Source organism: Rhinopithecus roxellana, chromosome 5 (assembly GCF_007565055.1).
Source record: "Rhinopithecus roxellana isolate Shanxi Qingling chromosome 5, ASM756505v1, whole genome shotgun sequence".
NCBI classification, from domain to species: domain Eukaryota; kingdom Metazoa; phylum Chordata; class Mammalia; order Primates; family Cercopithecidae; genus Rhinopithecus; species Rhinopithecus roxellana.
In genome coordinates this window covers 101970067-101993289 of record NC_044553.1, presented here as the reverse complement: position 1 = coordinate 101993289, position 23223 = coordinate 101970067, and the positions used below count along the sequence as shown (strand labels likewise).

The 23223-nt window shown below is 41.9% G+C and overlaps 1 protein-coding gene across 4 annotated transcripts in view; it reads left to right on the top strand.

Moving 5' to 3' along the window:
* Positions 1-6008: 6008 nt before the first annotated feature.
* MIPOL1 (mirror-image polydactyly 1) overlaps positions 6009-23223 on the top strand; it is a 384987-nt gene continuing 367772 nt past the window's right edge. Inside the window, exons 1-2 of one of the 4 annotated variants that reach the window (XM_030931751.1) lie at positions 6322-6415; positions 16308-16370. The gene's annotated coding sequence lies outside the window, so the exon portion shown is untranslated. Of the gene's footprint in view, positions 6047-6268; positions 6416-16307; positions 16371-23223 lie in introns of those variants that run through there. The other 3 variants (XM_030931752.1, XM_010361991.2, XM_030931753.1) reach the window with 3 other exon arrangements.

Sequence of the window (23223 nt, the reverse complement as noted above, 5' to 3'; positions counted from 1 at the left end):
GTGAAAACTGGAAGCATTCCCTTTGAAAACTGGCATAAGACATGGATGCCCTCTCTCACCACTCCTATTGTGATGGAAGTTCTGGCCAGGGCAATCAGGCAAGAGAAAGAAAGTGTATTGAATTAGGAAAAGAGGAAGTCAAATTGTCTCTCTTTGCAGATGACATGATTGTATATTTAGAAAACCCCATCATCTCAGCCCAAAATCTCCTTAAGCTGATAAGCAACTTCAGCAAAGTCTCGGGATACAAAATCAATGTGCAAAAATCACAAACATTCTTACACACCAAGAACAGACAAACACAGAGCCAAATCATGAGTGAATGCCCATTCACAATTACTACAAAGAGAATAAAATATCTAGGAATCCAACTTACAAGGGATGTGAAGGGCCCCTGCAAGGAGAACTACAAACCACTGCTCAACGAAATAAAAGAGGACACAAACAAATGGAACAACATTCCATGCTCATGGATAGGAAGAATCAATATTGTGAAAATGGCCATACTGCCCAAGGTAGTTGATAGATTCAATGCTATCTTCATCAAGCGACCACTGACTTTCTTTACAGAATTGGAAAAATCTACTTTAAAGTTCATATGTAACCACAAAGGAGTCCGCATAGCCAATACAATCCTAAGCAAAAAGAACAAAGCTGGAGGCATCACGCTACCTGACTTCAAACTATACTACAAGGCTACCGTAATGAAAATAGCATGGTACTGATACCAAAACAGAGAGATAGACCAATGAAACAGAACAGAGGCCTCAGAAATAACACCACACATCTACAGCCATCTGATCTTTGACAAACCTGACAAAAACAAGCCATGGGAAAAGGATTCCCTATTTAATAAATGGTGCTGGGAAAACTGGCTAGCCATATGTAGAATGCTGAAACTGGATCCCTTCCTTACACCTTATACAAAAATTAACTGAAGATGGATTAAAGACTTAAATGTAAGACCTAAAAGCATAAAAACCCTAGAAGAAAACCTAGGCAATACCATTCAGGACATAGGCATAGGCAAAGACTTCATGACTAAAACACCAAAAGCAATGGCAGCAAAAGCCAAAATAGACACATGGGATCTAATTAAACTAAACAGCTTCTGCACAGCAAAAGACACTATCATCAGAGCAAACAGGCAACCTAGAGATTGGGAAAAATTTTTTCAATCTATCCATCTGACAAAGGGCTAATATCCAGACTCTACAAAGAACTTAAACACATTTACAAGAAAAAAACTAACAACCCCATCAAAAAGTTGGCAAAGGATATGAACAGACACTTCTCAAAAGAAATTTATGCAGTCAAACACTTGTGAAAAAACACTCATCATCACTGGTCATCAGAGAAATGCAATTCCAAACCACAATGAGATACCATCTCATGCCACTTAGAATGGTGATCATTAAAAAGTCAGAAAACAACAGATGCTGGAGAGGATATGGAGAAATAGGAATGCTTTTACACTGTTGGTGGGAGTGTAAATTGGTTCAACCATTGTGGAAGACAGTGTGGCAATTCCTCAAGGACCTAGAACTAGAAATACCATTTGACCCAGCAATCCTATTACTGGGTATATACCCAAAGGATTATAAATCATGCTACTATAAAGACACATACACACCTATGTTTACTGCAGTACTATTCACAGTAGCAAAGACTTGGAACCAACCCAAATGTCCATCAATGATAGACTGGATTAAGAAACTGACACATATACACCATGGAATACTATGCAGCCATAAAAAAGGATGAGTTCATGTCCTGTGCATGGACATGGATGAAGCTGGAAACCATCATTCTCAGCAAAATATCACAAGGACAGAAAACCAAACACCACATGTTCTCACTCATAAATGGGAGTTGAACAACGAGCATACATGGACACAGGGAGGGGAACATCACACACCCGGGTCTGTTGGGTGGTGTGGGTGCTGGGGGAGGGATAGCATTAGGAGAAATACCTAATGTAAATGACGAGTTGATGGGTGCAGCAAACCAACGTGGCACATGTATACCTATGTAACAAATCTGCACGTTGTGCATATGTACCCTAGAACTTAAAGTATATTTTAAAAACCCATTAAAAAATGAATCATGATCCTTTAGACAGGTAGCTAAAGGATCCTTATATCCTTTAAAAGGATTACTATAGTCAAGCAAAGTACCATGGGACTGACTTGAAAATTTTAAAAATAGCTTTAACCATCATATCTATGTTCATTAATCTCATGTCTAGCCCAGTCTAGAACACTTCCTTATATGTGTCTGCTGGAAAGCTACTCTAAGATGCTTCCCTAGCAATTCAAACTCATTCTATCAAAAACGGAACTTACTTATTCACCAATTTCTTTAATATCATCAATGCTTTCCTCTTTCTCAACTAGTTATTTACTAGAGTTGCAAGCTATTTCCTACTTCTTCAAGCCACCCTTTTCCATCTATCCTCATACATTTTATTTATTTATTTATTTATTTATTTATTTATTTATTTATTTATTTATTTATTTTTTAAGACAGGGTCTAACTCTGTCGCCAAGACTACAGTGCAGTGGTGCAATCTCGGCTCACTGCAACCTGCACCTCCCGGCTCAAGTGATTCTCGTGCCCCAGCTTCCTCAGTAGCTGAGATTACAGACATGTGCCACCATGCCTGGCTAATTTTTGTATTTTTAGTAGAGCCAGGGGGTCCCACCATGTTAAATAGGGTGGTCTCGAACTCCTGGTCTCAAGTGATCCACCCGCCTCAGCCTCCCAAAGTGCTGGGGTTACAGGTGTGAGCCACAGAGCCCAGCCTTTTTATCATTTTTCAATTAGATTAACTAGTCTTCCAAACTTGAGAATTTTGATTCTGAAATATATTTCCATATTTATAAATGAAAGTGTAAATCTAATCTCATCACTCCTGTTTAACTTTCAATATTCATTGACTATAGAATCAAGTCCAAGGTACTTAATTGAGAGATCATTTATATTGCCTGGCACGGTGACTCATGCATGTAATCCCAGCACTTTGGGAGGCCAAAGTGGGAGGACTGCTTGAGACCAGGACTTTGATACCAGCCCAGGCAACATAGTGAGTCCCCAACTCTATTTTTAAAAAAGACCTTTCATAATCTCTCCAACTTCATTTCCCACCACTTTCCATGTTAAATTTTATACTGTGATACTAAATTGCTTATAGCTCCTTACAGTATCTTACCCCATATTGATTCCTTTATAAGGAATTCTGTTTTCTCTGCACCTCCATCCTCACCTGTTTACCTTGCTAAGTCTTATTCATACTACAGGAGGCATTTTCTCCTTCAGATTTTCCTGACTCTGTCTTCCTCATCCCCTAAACTCCCCTATCCCAAAGCCATTTCTCAGTTTACACAGTGTGATGGTTAATTTTGTTAACTTGGCTGGGCCATGGTGCACAGCTATTTGGTGAAACATTATCCTGGATGCTTCTGTGAAGGTGCTTTTTTGATGAGATTACCATTTAAATCACCAGACTTTGAATAAAACAGATTATACTCCATAATGTGTATCCAACTACAATTCTTTTCTGAGGCTTGCCCGCCTCTTCCCTCAGCTTTTGGACTCACTAAAAGTTCACAATTGCATGAGCCATTTCTTTACAATAAATCACTGTCCCTCTCTCTATGTAGTCTCTATGTGTACACACATATCCTTTTGGTTCTGTTTCTCTGGAGAATCCTGATTAATACATATGGTATTCTCAGCTACTTGTGTGCCTAGTTGTTATTCATTATTTTATTTACAGAACTGATCAGTGTGTGACACATTGCGGGAGCCTGATATTTATAGACTTGATAATATTAATAATAGGACATTCTTTTCTTCCCTGTAACAAAAGAGTGGTTCATTTTCTTCTTCTCATCTTCATTCATATTTCTGCAAAAGCCCAGCTTATATGAGATGAGGTCATAGACAATATCTTTGATAATCATTTTGAGAAGAGAAAAAAAGCTATAATTTATCTCTTTCACTTCTTATAGACAGGCAACTGTTAGAATGACAGAAAATGAAGAAATGGGTAAGTTGGTTATGGTGGTGGTGGAGGGGAGTAGGGGAAAACTTACCTGTTGTGGTATGAAACGTTTAGGGAAAGAGCATTAATGAGTTACTTCCGGTACATTCGGAAAAATAATAGGGAGAATTAGTCCTAAAGTTTGAACTCACTGCATAAACCAGAGAGAGAGAGAGAGAGAGAGAGAGAGAGAGAGAGAGAGAGAGAGAGAGAGAGAGAGAGAGAATCAGCTTACTAAAAGGAAAGAAAACACGAGGTTTCTCTTTATCCTGGAGACGGTTAGCACCCAGATAACAGGCTTTAAAAAAAGGAGGAAATGAACTTTACCCAATGAAAAATATTATAATTTTCTCTAAATTTATTCTACTAATTCATCACATGGTTTGAATGTTCTCATTGTGGTAGTCACTATCCTGCTTTATTTCTTATTTCCTAGCTAGGAAAATCAATTTTTTCCTTTGTTTTGCACATAATTTGATTTGGCCCTAAGCCTTTGCACAAGCTATATACTTCCCGGTTGGAGCATTTACTCTGATAAACTGTACAATCTTTGCTTTTGTTTCATAGATTTTTATGGTACTTTATGTTCATAAATATGATTCAAATCCTGACTGAAGCAAAAAAAAAAAAAAAAAAAAAAAAAAAACACTTCAAAGCTGAACCTGTAACAAACTTCTTGACAGCACTGTCTGCTCATTACAGCATACATAACCAAAATTTTGTGAATATTATAACCTCTGTTGTTCCAAGAAAACATTTTGTTTGTTAGTTTTCACAGCCTCATGCTCTGTCCCCCAGGCTGGATGGAGTGCAGTGGCGCCAGCCATCGTAGCTTATTGCAGTCTCCACCTCTGGGGCTCAGTCGATTCTCTCACCTCAGCCTCCCCAGTAGCTGGGACTACGGGTATGCACCATCATGCCCAGCTAATTTTTTTGATTTTTAGTAAAGTCAAGGTCTCGCTATGTTGTCAAGGCTGGTCTCGAACTCCTGGGCTCAAGTGGTCCTACTGCCTCAGCCTTCCAAAGTGATGGGACTACAGGCGTAAGCCACCGAGCCCAGCCATTTTAGTTTTTTAAACTCTATTTTGTACATTTACTAAAGGATAAGTTCCTTTCATTAACTTCAACCACCAATTTAGGAACCCGTCAGCACCTCATATTAGCCTATTCTCTGGGGTGTATTAAAAATATTATTGCTCATTACTCAGCACCCAGAAGAGTACCTGGCACATAGCATGTGGTCACCAACTATTGGGCGTCTGAAGGAATCATCAGTAACAGGAGTTAAAGTGACATTTATAAAAGCAATTCTTAACTATGGAACAAAAAACCCAAATTTAAATTACTGGTAGTTAATTATACCATTCTTAGTTCACGGAGGTAGGCGAATTGAAAACTTTGGAAGTTTTTAAATTCTGTAAGGTTTAACATTTTTTCTTGGAGGATTCACATATCGTACATAAGAATCCAAATCTCATTCCAGCACTTCAGTCAAAAAAAAAAAAAAAAAAAAAAAAAAGGGACCAGCTCCAAGGTTATAGTGTGAAACGTTCTTTGGCCAGGATCTAGACAGTACTTTTGTTCACTCAACCGGAGCCCGATCTGGTGCCATTTTCACTCGACCTTCGCTTCCAAACACGCCCCTCCCACCTCTCATCCCAAACCACACACAAAGAAGGAAACCACAATTTCGCCACGTCCTGGGAAAACTCCACCAGGCCAAGTGTGAGGCCACAAGACGCCGTTTTTAGTTCCGCGTTTTCCCTCTTCTAATCCTATTAGGTTTTGTCCAGACAAGGTTTTGCTCTTTCAGAAGAGAAAGAGCGTTTTGTGCTCGTCGTCTTGGATTCGACAACCATAAGCGGCCCGTTAGGTCAGCCACCGCAGAGGATTAAGTTCGACTACTTTCTCTCCAAACTCCTCCCGAGCCTTCTACTCAAGCTCTCTCTTTCGCCTGGAGGCCCCGCCTCGCGGCCCGCCAGCGCGGCACGCGCATGCCCGGTGAGCGCCGCCTGCGCCTTCCCCTGAGGCGCGCCGCCTGCGCCTTCCCCTGAGGCGCGCCGCCTGCGCCTTCCCCTGAGGCGCGCCGCCTGCGCCTTCCCCTGAGGCGCGCCGCCTGCGCCTTCCCCTGAGGCGCGCCGCCGCCCCGTAGGCTCTCGCGCGCCGCCGGCGGCTGGCTGCCTCCCTCCCTCCATCCCTCCCGCGCCGTGCCCCGCCCCTCTCCTCCTCCCGGTCGTTTGTGGGTGAATCTCGAGCCGGGAGGTTCTGAGCCAGTGGCGATTGGCTGACGCGGTGGCTGCGCACTGGGCCTGAGAAACTCTGGTCGGGCGCGAGGTGTCGACTCCCCGGGCTATGCCAGGCGCATCTCAGGTAAACGGTGGGGCAGGGAGGTTTGGGCGACGGAGAATGATAGTGGTGGGCACAGATCAGCCGTGGAGTTTTCGGCCGCAGACTTTTCCTTGGAAAAGGAGAAGGGGCCGCGCGGAGTCTGTACTTAGTGAATGCTGACCCCGCGTGGCCGGGAGTGATGGGGCTCCCTCGAAGGTCAGTGTCGTGGGGTCCTCAGGTGGCAGACAACTCTTTCTGGGTATGATTTTGGTATTGTCTCCAGTTTCCTAATACTGGACCTGAGCAGCTGAGCATTTATTCAAGGGTGTATTTTTTGTGTTTTTGTTTTTTGTTTTTTTTTCCCTTAAGTCGCAGTTAGTCAGAACGTTCCAGTCCTCGCTCAACCTCTGATCGACTCTGTGTCCTTGAGAGAGTCACTTACTCGTTTTATATTTCAGTTCTGACACGTGGAAGTGTGGGCGAAGAATGAGGGGCTTCTTTAAGCGCGCTGAACCATGCAGTAAAAAGATACTGTTGGATTTTTTTTTTTCTTGGTTCACAATATCCCTGGGCCCGGTGCAACGTTTGGGAAGCATTTTAAGCTCGATAGATGGAGGGAACAAGACAGCCGCATTATTAGACAAGGATGGTAGAAAGGAACAACTTTCCACAAGCATACGCGTTTGGAAAAGCTCTTTTGAGCATTTTATGCAGGTTAAATCACAGTGGTAGTAGATGGAAATAAGTCAAAACAAAGGGCCAAACAAAACTACATTTCAAAGAGGTGTTTTTTTGTTCCTAGGTAACTTGAATATGCTATCACAAGTTATTGGCGTTTCAAAGTTTTTCCTTGTGATCTGGTATGGAGTTAATCTAAAATGACAATTACATAATCATTCTATGCAATCGTATGCCAATAAAATTAATTAAAACAAAGTTGACTTTTTAATGTAAGAAATAGGAATCAAGACATGTCATTGATGGGAAGTAATGATGGCAATCAGCAAAATGAATGGGATATGTATACAATTTTCCTTCAAAGGCATAGAGTTTATAGAAATATTTTTATTGCGTTAATATTTAAAGTATAAAGACCTATAGAAAAGTGTATGAATCATAAGTGTACAGCTCAGTGAATTTTCACGAAGTGTACATACCCATGTATCCAGTATCTAGATCAGGAAAGAGCATTAATGTATCCCAGAAGCCCCACTTCGTGGTTCCAAAGGTAATCATTATCTGGACGTCTAACATTATATTTCACCTCTTATTTACTTTATATAAATGGAGTAATATGGTATTTAGTCCTTAGTGTCCGATTTTTGCTCAGTATTTTATTTGTGAGATTTATTCAAGTTATGTAGCAGTTCGTTATTCTCATGGTGTATGTATAGTATTTCTAGTTTTTGGCTATTACCAATCTGCTATAAAGATTTTTAGAAATATTTTGATGAAATTATGTTTACTTTTTTTTTTCTTTTTTTTTTTTGAGATGGAGTCTCGCTCCGCCACCCAGGCTGGAGTACAGTGGCGCGATCTTGGCTTACTGCAACCCCTGCCTCCCGGGTTCAAGCAATTCTCCTGTCTCAACCTCTTGAGTAGCTGGGACTACAGGTGCCTGCCACCACACCCGGCTAAGTTTTGTATTTTTAGTAAAGACGGGGTTTCACCTTTCTGGTCAGGCTGGTCTCGAATTCCTGGCCTCAGGTGATCCACCTGCCTCAGCCTCACAGAGTGCTGGGATTACAGGTGTGAGCCACTGCGCCTGGCCATGTATACATTTTTATTGTGTATATGCCTACTAGTAAAATTACTGTGTTACAGGATAGGCAGATGTGTGCTTGTGGTATACACTACTGAAAAGTTTTTCATATTGTGTTGATTTACACTTTAGTGGCAGCTTGAGAATTCTGGTTCCTCCAAATGCTTGCAACATTTCATATTGTCTTTTTAATTTTAGCCATTCTAGTAGGAATATAGTGACATAACGTTGGGGTTTTCCCATAATTTCCCTAATGACTGATGGTATTGAGCACATATTCATGTGTTTACTGGCATTTGGAGATCCTCTGTTTCTGTAAGGGACCAAACAAAAAGTGTTGGCAGCCCTTGCTTTGTAGAGTTTCAGTTAACCAAGTAATGTGTGAAGCTCGGACTACCTGTATTTTAGGTTGTACAGGCTGTACAGTCTCTGTTACATATTCTTTTCTGTTTTTTTCCTCTTTTCTTTGTTCCCAACCATTTAAAAATGTAAAAACCATTCTTAGCTCATGGGTTATACAAAAACAGTTGTTAAAAGATAACTTTAGGCACATTAAAATTTTAGGGTTTATATGAGCATTCAGCAATTTCATAAATTGGGTATCACCAGACCACAAGTCGTTCAAGACTCCACCAAGAGGGTGTGAAGGGAAAACTTTTATAAGGTGTTTATGGAAATAGACAAAGAAAATATTTGATTGGTTACAGTGGAATGTCTCTAGTTAGAAGTTGGTTGGTGGTTTCTGATTGATTAAACTCAAGTTTAGTTTTACTGTTTACATTGAGTTGGGTTTTGATTTATTTACATAGGAACCCAAAGTGCTGAAACTGTCTCAACCTAATGATTTCCCAATTAGTTTTTTTTTTTTTTTTTTTTTTTTTTCTTTTAACACAATCCACTGGCTGGATTTGGGTTGTGGGCCATAGTGTACTAACCCCTGCTCTATTGAAAAATGTTTGTTCAATCTTTTGCCAATTGGTTGGATGTGAAATCAGTAACTGAGATGGGCTACATTAGAGAAATATATATCCATAATACTATATCTATCTATCTATCTATCTATCTATCTATCTATCTATCTATCTATCTATCTATCTATGTGTGTGTATATATATATATTTTTTGAGATAGGGTGTACCTCTGTCACCCAGGCTGGAGTGCAGTGGGGCGATCTTGGTTTACTGCAGCCTCTGCCTCCTGGGCTGAAGTGATCCTCTCACCTCAGCTTCCCAAGTAGCTGGGATTACAGGCACACACCACCATGCCTGGGCTAATGTTTGTATTTTTTTGTGGAGATGGGGTTTTGCCACGTTGCCCAGGCTGGTCTTAAACTCCTGAGATCAAGTGATCCTACTTCCTTGGCCTCCCTAAATGCTGGGATTACAGGCACGAGCCACCGCACCTGGCCAGTATTATTAAACAGCATGAGTTATAGTGTTTTGGTGTTGAATTTCAGATCTCTAAATATACTTTATTTGGTTTACCAGTTTTACCTTGAGACTAATTAGAGGCCAATTTGATTCTTGTCTGAATTGTTTTTACTTCTCCCACTTTCTACTCACCCTGTAAATCTGAAGAACAAAAGAGAGGTAAGAAGTGAGAAAAGAAAGGAGAGACAATCTTTCTTTGATATTATTTAAAAGGCTAGGAAAGAAAAGTATGAATGTCTAGACAGTTCTGGGTATTTTGAGTAAAAAATATAAAGAAATACATTGTTTCACATGTTCGTGTGAAGAGATCACCAAACCGGCTTTGTGTGAGCAACATGGCTGTTTATATCGTCTGGGTGCAGGCGGGCTGAGCCTGAAAAAGGAGTCAGCAAAGGGTGGTGGATTGTCATTAGTTCTTATAGGTTTTGGGATAGGTGGTAGAGGTAGGAGCAACGTTTTGTGGGCAGAGGGAGGATCTCACAAAGTACATTCTCAAGGGTGGAGAGAATTACAAAGAACCTTCTTAAGGGTGGGGGAGATTACAAAGTACATTGATCAGTTAGGGTTGGGCACAAACAAATTACAATGGTGGAATGTCATCAGTTAAGGCTATTTCACTTCTGTGGATCTTCAGTTGCTTCAGGCCATCTGGTCACAAGGGATATGATGGCTCAGCTTGGGCTCAGAGGCCTGACATATATAATATACTTATAGTAATATTTTGAGGTGAATATTGTCCTTTGAGCTATTCCATCCTGGGATGGCTTTTTTAAACATTTTTATCTAGTGATTGAGTATACTCATGATATAGGAATAGCCATTGACTTGGGCCATGAAGCTCAACTGTGACATCTCTTCCCAGGATGGAGGTCGTTTCTTCCTTAAATGTCCCTTTGGACTGCCCAGTTCATCTTCTTTTACTCTTGGCCCCGTGCCTTTTACTCAGTATTGCCCAAAATTTTACTTTAATGCCCTTCAGTCCACCATCCTTGTTAACATTTTTAGCTAACACTTTCTAGGTTTTTGTTGTTGTTCTTGTTGTTGCTTTTAGAAACAGGATCTTGCTCTGTCACTCAGGTTGGAGTACAGTGGTGCAATCATAGCTCACTGTAACCTTGACCTGGGTTCAAGCTGTCTTCCCCACTGCAACCTCCCAAGTAGATAGGACTGTAGGTGCTCAACATCACACCTAACTATTTTGTTTTTTGTTTTTGTTGAGACAGAATCTAGCTTTGTTGCCCAGGCTAGTATCCAACCCCTGGCCTCAGGTCCTCCTGCCTTGACCTCCCAAAGTGCCAGGATTACAGGCATTAGCCACTGCACCAGCCCCTTTTTTGTTTTTAAGTAATTTGTAGAAGTGAATTTAGTGCACATTTAAATATATATGCTAATACTAATGAAGGGTGTGAGGGTAATTTCATCAGTGTGATCCTTTCTTTGATATGTATAATTGGTTTTTTTCAGTCTTACTTGATTGTATGCAGATGGATTTAAGATGGGCCTCACCTTCCACTATCAATTCATTGCAGTTAAGTAAGCTTTTCTTATATAGAAATTCTGGATCCAGTACATACCGCATTTCATTGCACACACATGCACACACACACACACATAATGACTAATGTAAATACCTTACTGCTTTATAAGTCCCACACAAAGCAATTGTATTCATATGCAGTGTTTTTCATGGCACTCCTTGAATCAACTTGGAGTCACTGCAAATTATTATGGGTAATAAAGGGCATGTGCCAGTGGAAGGGATTCTCAGACAAGGGAGTCCCCTCCCTCCAACACTTCAGACTTCATAAGGGAGCAAATAGGGAATTAATGTGGCACAAATATTTAATTTGTACCATCAACCTTAGATGATGCTTTCATGTTAATAAGGATGTATTTGTGAGTCGAATTGTAGTCACTAGCTTCCGACAGTACCTTCTCCTCCGGACATTGCCTGCGTTACATTGCCATTGTTGACTTCTGGGACAATTTTCCAGAATTTCATTGCTAACACACCTTCCCTTTTCTGGTTGCAGTTTTTAGATACTTTATTTAGGTTACATTTAATCTTGTTTACCGTGTTTAGCGTGACTGTGTGTTCACAGTGAATGTACTTGTCTATTGCTTATTTGTTGCTTTTATAATTTATTTCCAGCAAATCTTATTACTAGTATGTCCAGCTACCTGGGACTGGGGATGGGCAGATGACTCACTTTCACTTGCAACTTCACATACCATCTAGAGATGGCTTAGGATTGATGAGAGAAAAAGAGATAATGCACAAGATGAATCAATTGTAGCTGTTTTTGTTAGCATTGTATTATTATTCTCTCTATTGAATTTATTAGATTTTGAGACTATCATAAAGAGAAGATAGAACTGGTATTTTTTTGAGACGGAGTCTGGCTCTATCACCCAGGCTGGAGTGCAGTGGCCGGATCTCAGCTCACTGCAAGCTCCGCCTCCCGGGTTTACGCCATTCTCCTGCCTCAGCCTCCCGAGTAGCTGGGACTACAGGCGCCCGCCACCTCGCCCAGCTAGTTTTTTGTATTTTTTTAGTAGAGACGGGGTCTCACTGTGTTATTAGCCAGGATGGTCTCGATCTCCTGACCTCGTGATCCGCCCGTCTCGGCCTCCCAAAGTGCTGGGATTACAGGCTTGAGCCACCGCGCCCGGCCGATAGAACTGTTTTAGAGCATTAATTACAAAAACAGTTTACTATAGTGGAAAGAGCACAGGACATAAGAGCAAAATAAGTGTGGCTTACTACCTGTTTGTGTTAACTTTTCCTGGGACTCAGCCTTCTTTTGTGAAATAAGGCATTTTGATGAAGTATCTCTAATCTCTGGTAATCTTTTTCAAAAGACACAGAGTTGGGAATGCCAAGAGACCATAGGGGTCATGTAGGCTACCTTCTCAGTTTAGTCACATAGTTACTAGAACTTATTTTTTTCTGATTTTTATTCCAGTTGCTTTTTCCATTATACTACTTGTGATAGGGAGCCTCCTAAAGTGACCTTGGAGTTCACTCTTATATAGTTCCTTCCTCTTGAGGGTGAACTAGACCTAGAGGCTCACTACTAGAATATGGCAAAAATGGTGTGATGTCACTTCTCAGATTAGATTACAAAATTTATGACTTCCCCTTTTTGCTGGCACTCTGTTGCTCACTTACCTTGAGGAAGTCAGCTGTCATGTGAGCTGACCTGTGAAAAGGCCCACCTGTCAAGGAACTGAAGGGGACCTCCAGCCAGTAAGGAACTGAGTTTCTCAGTCTAAAAACCCTCCGGCATTTATTTAATTATTTGAGATGGAGTCTCACTCTGTTGCCCAGGCTGGAAAGCAGTGGTGTGATCTTGGCTCACTGCAACCTCCACCCCCAGGTTCAAGCAATTCTCCTGCCTCAGCCTCCTGAGTAGCTGGGACTACAGGCTCGTGCCACCACGCCCAGCTAATTTTTTATATTTTTAGTAGCGATGGGGTTTCACCACGTTAGCCAGGATGGTCTTGATCTCCTGACCTCATGGTCCACCCACCTTGGCCTCTCAAAGTGCTTGGATTACAGACTTGAGCCACCGCGCCCAGCCCGCTCAGGGATATTAATCCTGCCAACGACCACCGAGAGAGTTTAGAAGCAGATCCTCTCCTTGTTGAACGTTGAGATGACTGTACCCCTGGCTGACACTTTGATTCCAGTCTTGTGAGAGACCCTGGGCTGGAGGACTTAGCTTAGCAACCCTCAATTTCTGATTTTTAGCAACTGTGAGATTACAAATGTGTATTGTTTTAAGCTCTTGAATTTGGGTTTAATGTGTTAGGTAGTGATATGATTTGGCTGTGTCCCCATGCAAATCTCATCTTGAATTGTAGCACCCATAATTCCCTGATGTTGTGGGAGGGGTCCAGTGGGAGATAATTGAATCACACAGGGGTGGTTTCTCTCATACTGTTCTCATGGTGGTAAGTCCACGAGATGTGATGGTTTTATAAGAGGAAACCTCTTTTGCTTTGCTTTCATTCTCTTTTGCTGCCACCATGTGAGACGTGCTGTTCACCTTTCATGATGATTATGAGGCCTCCCAAGCCACGTGGAACTGTGAATGCATTAAACCTCTTTCTTTTGTAAATTGCCCAGTCTCAAGTATGTGTTTATTAGCAGTGTGAAAACAGACTGACACAGTAAACAGACTAACACAGTAAATGGACTAATATAGTAGAGTGGGATGCTGCTGAAGAGATACCCGAAAATGTGGAAGTGACTTTGAAACTGGGTAACAAGCAGAGGCTGGAATAGTTGGGAGGGCTCAGAAGAAGACAGGAAAATGTGGGAAAGTTTGGAACTTCCTGGAGGCTTATTGAATGGCTTTGCCCAAAATGCTGATAGTGATATGGACAATAAAGTCCGGGCTGAGGTGGTCTCAGATAGAAATGAGGAACTTGTTGAGAACTGTAGCAAAAGCAAAGAGACTGGCGGCATTTTGCTCCTGCCCCAGAGATTTGTAGAACTTTGAACTTGAGAGAGATGATTTAGGATATCTGATGGAAGAATTTTTTTTTTTTTTTTTTGAGATAGAGTTTTGCTCTTATTGTCCCTGTTGGGGTGCAGTGGCACAATCTCCGCCTCTGGGTTCAAGTGATTCTCCTGCCTTGGCCTCCTGAGTAGCTGGGATTATAGGCACGCACCACCATGCCCAGCTAATTTTTTGTATTTTTAGTAGAGATGGAGTTTCATCATGTTGGCCAGGCTGGTCTCAAACTCCTGACCTCAGGTGATCCACCTGCCTCGGCCTCCCAAAGTGCAAGGATTACAGGCATAAGCCACCACACCCAGCCAGTGGAAGAAATTTTTAAGCAACAAAGCTTTCAAGAGGTGACATGGCTGCTCTTAAAGCACGTTCAGTTTTTTATTTTTTAATTTTTTTATTATACTTTAAGTTCTAGGGTACATGTGCACAAAGTGCAGGTTTGATACATAGGTGTACATGTGCCATGTTGGTTTGCTGCATCCATCAACTCATCATTTACATTAGGTATTTCTCCTAATGCTATCCCTCCCCCAGCTCCCCACCCCCCAACAGGCCCTGGTGTGTGATGTTCCCTGCCCTGTGTCCAAGTGATCTCATTGTTCAATTCCCACCTATGAGTGGGAACTTGCAGTGTTTGGATTTTTGTCCTTGTGATAGTTTGCTGAGAATGATGGTTTCCAGCTTCATCCCATGTCCGTGCAAAGGACATGAACTCACCCCCTTTTTTTTTATGGCTGCATAGTATTCCATGGTGTAAATGTGCCACATTTTCTTAATCCAGTCTATCATTGATGGACATTTGGGTTGGTTCCAAGTCTTTGCTATTGTGAATAGTGCCATAATAAACATACATGTGCCTGAAACATATTCAGTTTTATAAGGGAAGCAGAGCATAAAAGCTCAGAAAATTTGCAGCCTGACCCTGCAATTGAAAAGAAAAACCCGTTTACTGAGGAGAAATTCAAGCCAGCTACAGAAATTAGCCTAAATAACAAGGAGCCAAATGTTCATCCCCAAGACAATGGGGAGAATGTCCCCAGGGTATGTTAGAGGTCTTCACAGCAGCCCCTCCCATCATAGGCCCAGAGGCCTACGAGGAAAAAATGGTTTCATGGACCAAGCCCAGGGTCCCCATGCTATGTGCAGCCTAGGGACTTGGTATCCTGTGTCCCAGACACTCCAGCCTTGGCTGAAAGGGGCCAATGTAGAGCTCAGGCCATGGCTTCAGAGTGCACAGGCCCCAAACCTTGGAAACTGTTGAGCCTGTGAGTGCACCGAAGTCAAGAATTGGGGTTTGGGAATCTTTGCCTAGATTTCAGAGAATATTTGGAAACCCCTGGATGTCCAGGCTGAAGTTTGCTGCAGGGATGGGGCCTTCATGGAGAACTTCTGGTAGTGCAGTGCATAAGGGAAATGTGGGATTGGATCCCCCACACAAAGTCCCTACTGGGGTACTGCCGAGTAGAGCTGTGAGAAGAGGACCACTATCCTCCAGACCCCAGAATGGTAGATAGGCTTGCACTGTGTGCCTGGAAAAGCCTCAGACACTCAACACTGACACGTGAAAGCAGCTGGGAGGGAGGCTGTACCCTGCAAAGCCACAGGGGCAGAGCTGCCCAAGATGTGGGGACCCACCTCTTGCATCAGTGTGACCTGGATGTGAGACATGGAGTCAAAGGAGATAATTTGGGAGCTTTAAGATTTGACTGCCCTGCTGGATTTTGGAGTTGCACGGGGCCTATAGCCCCTTCATTTTGGCCAGTTTGGCCCATTTGGAATGGCTGTATTTACCCAATGCCTGTACCCCCGTTGTACCTAGGAACTAACTTGCTTTTGATTTTACAGGCTCATAGGTGGAAGAGACTTGCCTTGTCTTGGATAAGACTTAGGGCCATGGACTTTTGAGTTAATGCTGAAATGAGTTAAGACTTTGGAGGATTGTTGGGAAGGCATGCTTGGTTTTGAAATGTTAGGACATGAGATTTGGAAGGAACCAGGGGCGGAATGATATGGTTTGCCTGTGTTCCCACTCAAATCTCATCTTGAATTGTAGCTCCCATAATTCCCTCATGTTGTGGAAGGGACCCAGTGGGAGATAGTTGAACCATGGGGCAGTTTCCCCCATACTGTTCTCCTGGTAGTGAATAAGTCCAGGTGAGTTCTGATGGTTTTATAAGGGAAAACCCCTTTCACTTGGCTTTCATTCTCTCCTGCCACAGCCATGTGAAATATGCCTTTTACCTTCCATGATGATTGTGAGGCCTCTCAATCCACGTGGAACTGTGAGTCTGTTAAACCTCCTTCTTTTGTAAATTGCCTAGTCTCAGTTATGTTTTTATCAGCAGCATGAAAACAGACTAATATAGGTAGCAATAGACAACTACACTACTCATTAATACCAGAAAAACTTTAATCTGTTTTTATCAGTTTAAACTTATTTGAGGACATGATATTATTATTTTTTGAGATGGAGTCTCTCTCTGTTGCTCAGGCTGGAGTGCAGTGGCACGATCTTGGCTTACTGCAAGCCTCCCAGGTTCATGTGATTCTCGTGCTTCAGCCTCCCGAGTAGGTCGGATTACAGGCACGTGCCATCATGCCTGGATAATTTTTGTATTTTTAGTAGAGATGGGGTTTTGCCACATTGGCCAGGCTGGTCTTGAACTCCTGACCTCAGGTGATTTTCCCATCTCAGCCTCCCAAAGTGCTGGGATTACAGGTGTGAACCACCATGCCAGGCTGAGGGCATGCTATTTTTTATATTTTGAAAAACCAAATATTAACAGTTTTAATTATAAATCCCACACTTGTTTTTAGTTATAATATAATTGCTAGGTGTTTGTTTTATTTCTAAGCTGGCAATGTAAATAAATTATTACTTTGAAGGATTGATTTGGTGTTTTTTTTTTATAGTAGATGACCAATAAGACGTATTTACCCTAGATCTGCTTTAGGCTGTTGACATAAGCATCTCTGACTCAGATATTGGCTGCATTGAAAGCATTTTTAATTTAGATTTTATACTGTTTTGGATGCATATAGTCAAGTAATCTCTTCTTGTTATGAATTTGCAGTTCCGTGTTAGGATGATTTGATTATGTATAAATATTACTTGGAGAATGACTTTTAATATGCATGGTTTTATAAGTTTTGGAAGCTGCTTGAGTACAAGAAGAATCGTATTACTGGAATCCTTAATGCTGTATATTATTTTGTTGTCTATTAAAGCATACCAATTTCCTATCATCATAGTTTTGAGGATTTTACTGCTGAGTAACAAATTTCGAAAAGCAGAAAATATAAAGAAATGAAAATATAAATAAATAATACAGAGAAATTAACTTTTAGAAAACATAGATCAATTAATGTAGATAGTATAGATCAATTAACTTTTAGAGAACATAGCAGCAAGTAATACATGAAAAGTATATAAAATATACGTGGACAGTTTAGTAAATGAATAAAAAGTGAACACCCATGTAGCCACCATCAAAATATTTAGGTTTTTTAATTTTTTGAGACGGGGTCTCACCATGTTGCCCAGGCTGCAGTGCAGTGGCACAATCTCGGCTTACTGCAACCTCTGCCCCCTGGGTTCAAGTGATTCTCCTGCCTCAGCCTCCTGCGTAGCTGGGATTACAGGTGCATTCCACCATGCCCAGCTAATTTTTGTATTAGTAGAGATGGGGATTCACCATGTTGGCAGGCTGGTCTCAAACTCCTGTTGTCAAGTGATCTGCATGCCTCAGCCTCCCAAAGTGGTGGGATTACAGGCGTGAGCCACTGCACCCGGCCTTGTCACTGTACTTCTGACATTATCATTATGCAAAATCTTGGTACAGTGATCAAAACCAGAACACTAATATTGTGGTTTCACTGGGTAATTCACTAAATATTGCATAAATTTGAATAAGTTGAATAAAATTACAAAATATAATTTAATTAATAATACTATTCCTTAGACTGTAAACTTGATTGACATATCACTAGATTTTCTATTAATGTTCTTTTCCTATTCTAGGAACAAATCCAGAGCTGATGTTATATTTAGTTGTCATGTTTCCACGGTCTTTTCCTATTTGTGACTTCTTTCTATTTTGATATAGCTATGTCAGCTCTCTTTTGATTAATCTGTGCATAGATCTGGATTTTTAAAAATCCAGTGGGACATCTCTGTCTTCCAGTTGGAGCATTTAGCATTTGGGTCATTTCATCCCTTTATATTTTTTATTATTGCCTTTTTTCTTAACCTTTTGTTATTTTATAAATTATATAAGACTGGGCATGGTGGCTCACCCCTGTAATCCCAGCACTTTGGGAGGCTGAGGCAGGCGGATCACCTGAGGTCAGGAGTTTGAGACCAGCCTGGCCAACATGGTGAAACCCCGTCTCTACTAAAAAATACAAAAATTACATGGGCGTGGTAGCACTTGCCTGTAATCCCAGCTACTCAGTAGACTGCGGCAGGAGAAATGCTTGAACCCAGGAGGCAAAGGTTGCAGTGAGCCAAGATCATGTCACTACACTCCATCCTGGGTGACAGAGCAAGACTCCATCTCAAAAAAAAAAAAAAAAAAGAAAATAAAAGAAATTAGATAATATATATACATGGTTTTGGTTTTTTGCTTATTTGAGACAGAGTTTCACTCTTGCCCAGGCTGGAGTACAGTGGTACAAACATAGCTCACTGCAGCCTTGACCTCCTGGGCTCAAGCAATCCTCCCACCTCAGCCTCCCAAGTAGCTGGGACTACAAGTGTGCCACCACACCTAATTTTTAATTTTTTTTTTTTTTTTTTTTTGGTAGACATGAGGTTCCGCTATGCCCAGACTAGTCTTGAACTCTGCTTCTTAAGCGATCCTCCCACCTTGGCCTCTCAAAGTACTGATTACAGGTGTGAGCCACTGCACCCTGCCAAATTAATGTGCTCTATTATTTTGTAGCTTCCCTCTTTAATTTAATAATATCCTGTACATGTGTATGTTTTTGAAAAATGCTCAAACTGTGTTTCCCTCTTCTCTCACACCACACTAATCAACGTGGAAGACTTCTGTGACAAAATGTCAGGGAGTTTTTCTCCACCAAAAAGCAGTGGACACCAACTGGATATCCCCCAATTCAATTCTGACACTATGTACTTGGAGATAGTGTCAGAACCCACAGGTTGGGTGCCCACTCCCCAAGACTGCCCCATCCCCCTGCCCTTTTTTAATGGCTCATCCCTTTTGACACCAGTCACAAGTTAGGGTTCCCATTACCTTCTCTTTAGTTTTGATTAAATTGCTGGAGCGGCTCACAAAACTCAGGGAAAGTCATTAAGTGGTTGATTTATAAAGGATGTTTAACTGTCCATTGGGTGCTTCCTGCTCACTGCACAGTCAAAACTAATTCACTGAGACTGTGCTGTTGCAGTCGAGAGGTTTATCAATGCAGAACTAGCCAAGTGGATGGACTGGCGGGATTACTCTAATCAGTCTCCTCGAAGACTTGAAGATTAGGTGGGCAGGGGGCTAGAGAATGAGTTTTGCTGACATGTGATGCAATCATAGGCATGTGGAGAGTGTGTGCACTGAGTTGGCCTCTCTGTGGGGGCCACAGGACTGATTGAGGCATCTAAAGGAGCAATAGGGAAAGTCACAAACCTTGTGACCTCTGACCACATGACTCCTGACAGCAAGGGATTATAGAAAGGGAAGCGAGAGGACAATGTCTGGTTATCATTGAACTACAGCTACATTGTAGCAGAATTTAGGTATCTCCCATAATCCTAATTTTGTGGCCTTTCATTAGTTTTACAAAGGTGGCGTTGGTACCTGAACAAGTAGGGTTTCATTTTAGGCAGGTACTATTATCATCCCTACTTCAAAATTAAACTATAAACTAAATTTCTCCCATGATTAGTTTGACCTACACCCAGGAAAGGTGAGTACAGCCAGCCTGAGAAGCTAGAAGCAAGATGGAGTCAGCCATGCTTGATTTCCTTCACTGTCATAATCTTTGCAAAGGCAGTTTCAGATGTTATAAAGGATAAAGATGAAAGCAAGCATAGGAGATGAGGAGGCAGAGCAAGGTGACGGAATAGAAAGCTCCACTGCCCACCCCTCCACCACCTGAACAAGGACACCAAGTTAACTATCTGCACAGAAAAAAACACCTTCACGAGAGCCAAAAATCAAGTGAGCACACATAGTACCTGGTTTTAACTTCATATTGCTGAAAGAGGTACTGAAGAGATGGAAAAAAACAATCCTAAGTCACTGCGACTGTTTCCCCACTCCCAGCAAGGGTGGCATAGTGCAGAGAGTTTCTCTGGGAACTGGGGGAGAGAAAACACAATTGTGAAACATTGAACAATTTTATTATTGTATTGTCCTGTTAGGGCAGAAAGGAAAAGCAGACCAAACCCAGCTGATGCCCGCCCATGGAGGGAACATTTACACCAGCCCTAGCCAGAGGGGAATTGCTGATCCCAGTGGTCCAAACTTGAGTGCCTTCTAACCCTGCCACTGAGGTCTGCAGCACTCTGTGTCTCCATATAAACTTGAAGAGTAGTGTAGGCTATAAGGACTGCAACTCTTAGGAGAGTTCTAGTGCTAAACTAGGCCCAGAGACAGTGGACTGTGGTTGGGGGGCTTGTGACATACTGAGACACCAGCTGGGGCAACCAACGGAGTGCTGGTATCACCCCTCACCTAACCCCAGGCTGCGTAGCTCTCAGTTCCAAAAGAGACCCTTTCCTTCCGCTTGAGGAGAGGGTGAGTGGGGAGGACTTTATCTTGCATCTAGGATATCAGCTCAGCCACAGCAGGATAGGACACCAGTCAGAGTTGTGAGCCCCACTCCATGTCCTAGCTCCCAGATGACATTTCTAAACACCCCCTGGGCCAGAAGGGAACTCACTGCCTTGAAGGAAAGGACCCAGTTCTTGCAGCATTCATCACTTGTTAACTGAAGAGCCCTTGGGCCCTGCATAATCAGCAGTGATACCCAGGTACTACATCAAGGGCGTTGGGTGAGCCTCTGAGATTTGCTGGCTTTAGGTAAGACTCAGCACATTACCAGCTGTGGTGACTATGAAGCAAAACTCTTTCTGTCTGAGAAAAGTAGTTGGAAAAGTAAAGAGGACGGACTTTGTTTTGTACCTTAGATACCAGCATTGCCACAGGTGGGTGGAACACTAAGTGGGCTCTTGGGGTCCCTGATTCCAGAACTTGACTCTTGGATGACATTTCTGGACCTGCCCTGGGCCAGAGGGGAATCCACTTCCCTTAAGGGTGAGTCACAACCCAGGAAGCACTCATGACAGGCTGATATAAGAGACCTCAGGCTGTAAGGGAAGACTGACGGTAGTCTGGTGGTACTCCTCATGGCCCAGGGTGACAGTGGCTACGGGGTAAGGCACCTCTGCCTTTGGAAAGGGGAGGGAAGGACTGAGTCTTGTGCTTTGAGTTCCAGCTCACCCACAGTACAATAGAACACCTGGTAGACTTCCAGTGTTTTTGACTCTACTTCCTGACTCTTGTATGGCACTTAGGGACCCACCTGGAGCCTGGGGGACCTCACCACCCTGAAGGGAAGGACATAGGCCTGGCTTGCTTTGCCTCCTGCTGACTGTAGAGTCCAAGGGTCTTGAGCGAACATTGGCTGTAGCCATGGAGTTACTATGGCAGGCCTTGGGCGAGATCCAATGCTGTGCTGGCTTCAGGTCAGACCCTGCAGTCATAGTGGTGGTGGCCACAGGGATACTTATGTCACTTTATCCCTAGATTTATGTGGCATAGAACAGACAGAGATTCTGTGTGTTTGGGAGAAAGTAAGGGAAGAGAACAAGAATCTCTGCCTGGTATTTCAGAGAATTCTTCCATATCTTGTCCAAGATTATCAAGATTGTACCTATGTGAGTCTGCAAGAACCACAGCATTACTGGGCTTGGGGTTCCCTCTAAAGCAGATATAGCTTAGGTCGCACCTAAGTCCTTTCAAATATCTGGAAAGCCTTCCCAAGAAGAACAGCTACAATAAACCCAGACAGTGAAGACTACAATAAATACCTAACACTTCAATGCCCAGATACCAAAGAAAATATACATTTACACTATTCAGGAAGACATGACTTCACCAAATGAACTAAATAAGGAAGCAGGGACCAATCTTGGAGAAACAGAGATCTGAGACCTTTCAGACAGAGACCTTTCAGAGAATTCAAAATAGCTGTGTTGAGACCACTCAAAGAAATTCAAGATAATACAGAGAAGGAATTTGAATTCTATCAGATACATTTAACAAAGATATGGAAATAATTAAGGAGAGTCAAGCAGAAATTCTAGAGCTGAAAATGCAATTGACATACTGAAGAATACGTCCAAATCCTTTAATAGCAGAAATTGTCAAGTAGAAGAAAGTTAGTGATCTTGAAGATAAGATATTTGAAAATACACAGTCAGAGAAGACAAAAGAAAAAAGAATAAAAAACAATGAAGCATGCCTACAGGATCCAGAAAATAGCCTCAAAGGGCAAATCTAAGAGGTATTGGCCTTAAAGAGAAAGTGGAGAAAGAGATAGGGGCAGAAAGTTTATTCAAAGGGATAATAATGGAGAAATTCCCAAACTTAAAGAGAGATATCAATATTTAAGTACAAGAAGGTTATAGAACACCAAGCAGATTTAACCCAAAAGAAGACTATCTCAAGGCATTTGATAATCAGACTCCCAAAGGTCAGTGATAAAGAATGGATCCTAAAAGTAGCAAGAGAATAGAAATAACATACAGTGGTGCTTCAGTGTGGCTGGCAGCAGACTTTTCAGTGGAAACCTTACAGGTCAGGAGATAGTGTCATGACATATTTAAAGTGCTGGAGGGCAAAAAAACCTTCTACTCTGGGATAGTATATCTGGCAAAAACATCCTTCAAACATGAAAGAGAAATAAAGGCTTTCCCAGACAAACAAAAACTGAGGCATTTTATTAATGCCAGATCTATTCTACTAGAAGTGCTAAAGGGAGTACTTTAATTAGAATGAAAAGGATATTAAGGGGTAATAAATAATTGCCTGAAGGTACAAAACTCACTTGTAATAGTACACAGAAAACCACAGAATACTATGGCACGGTAACTGTGGTATGTGAACTACTCTC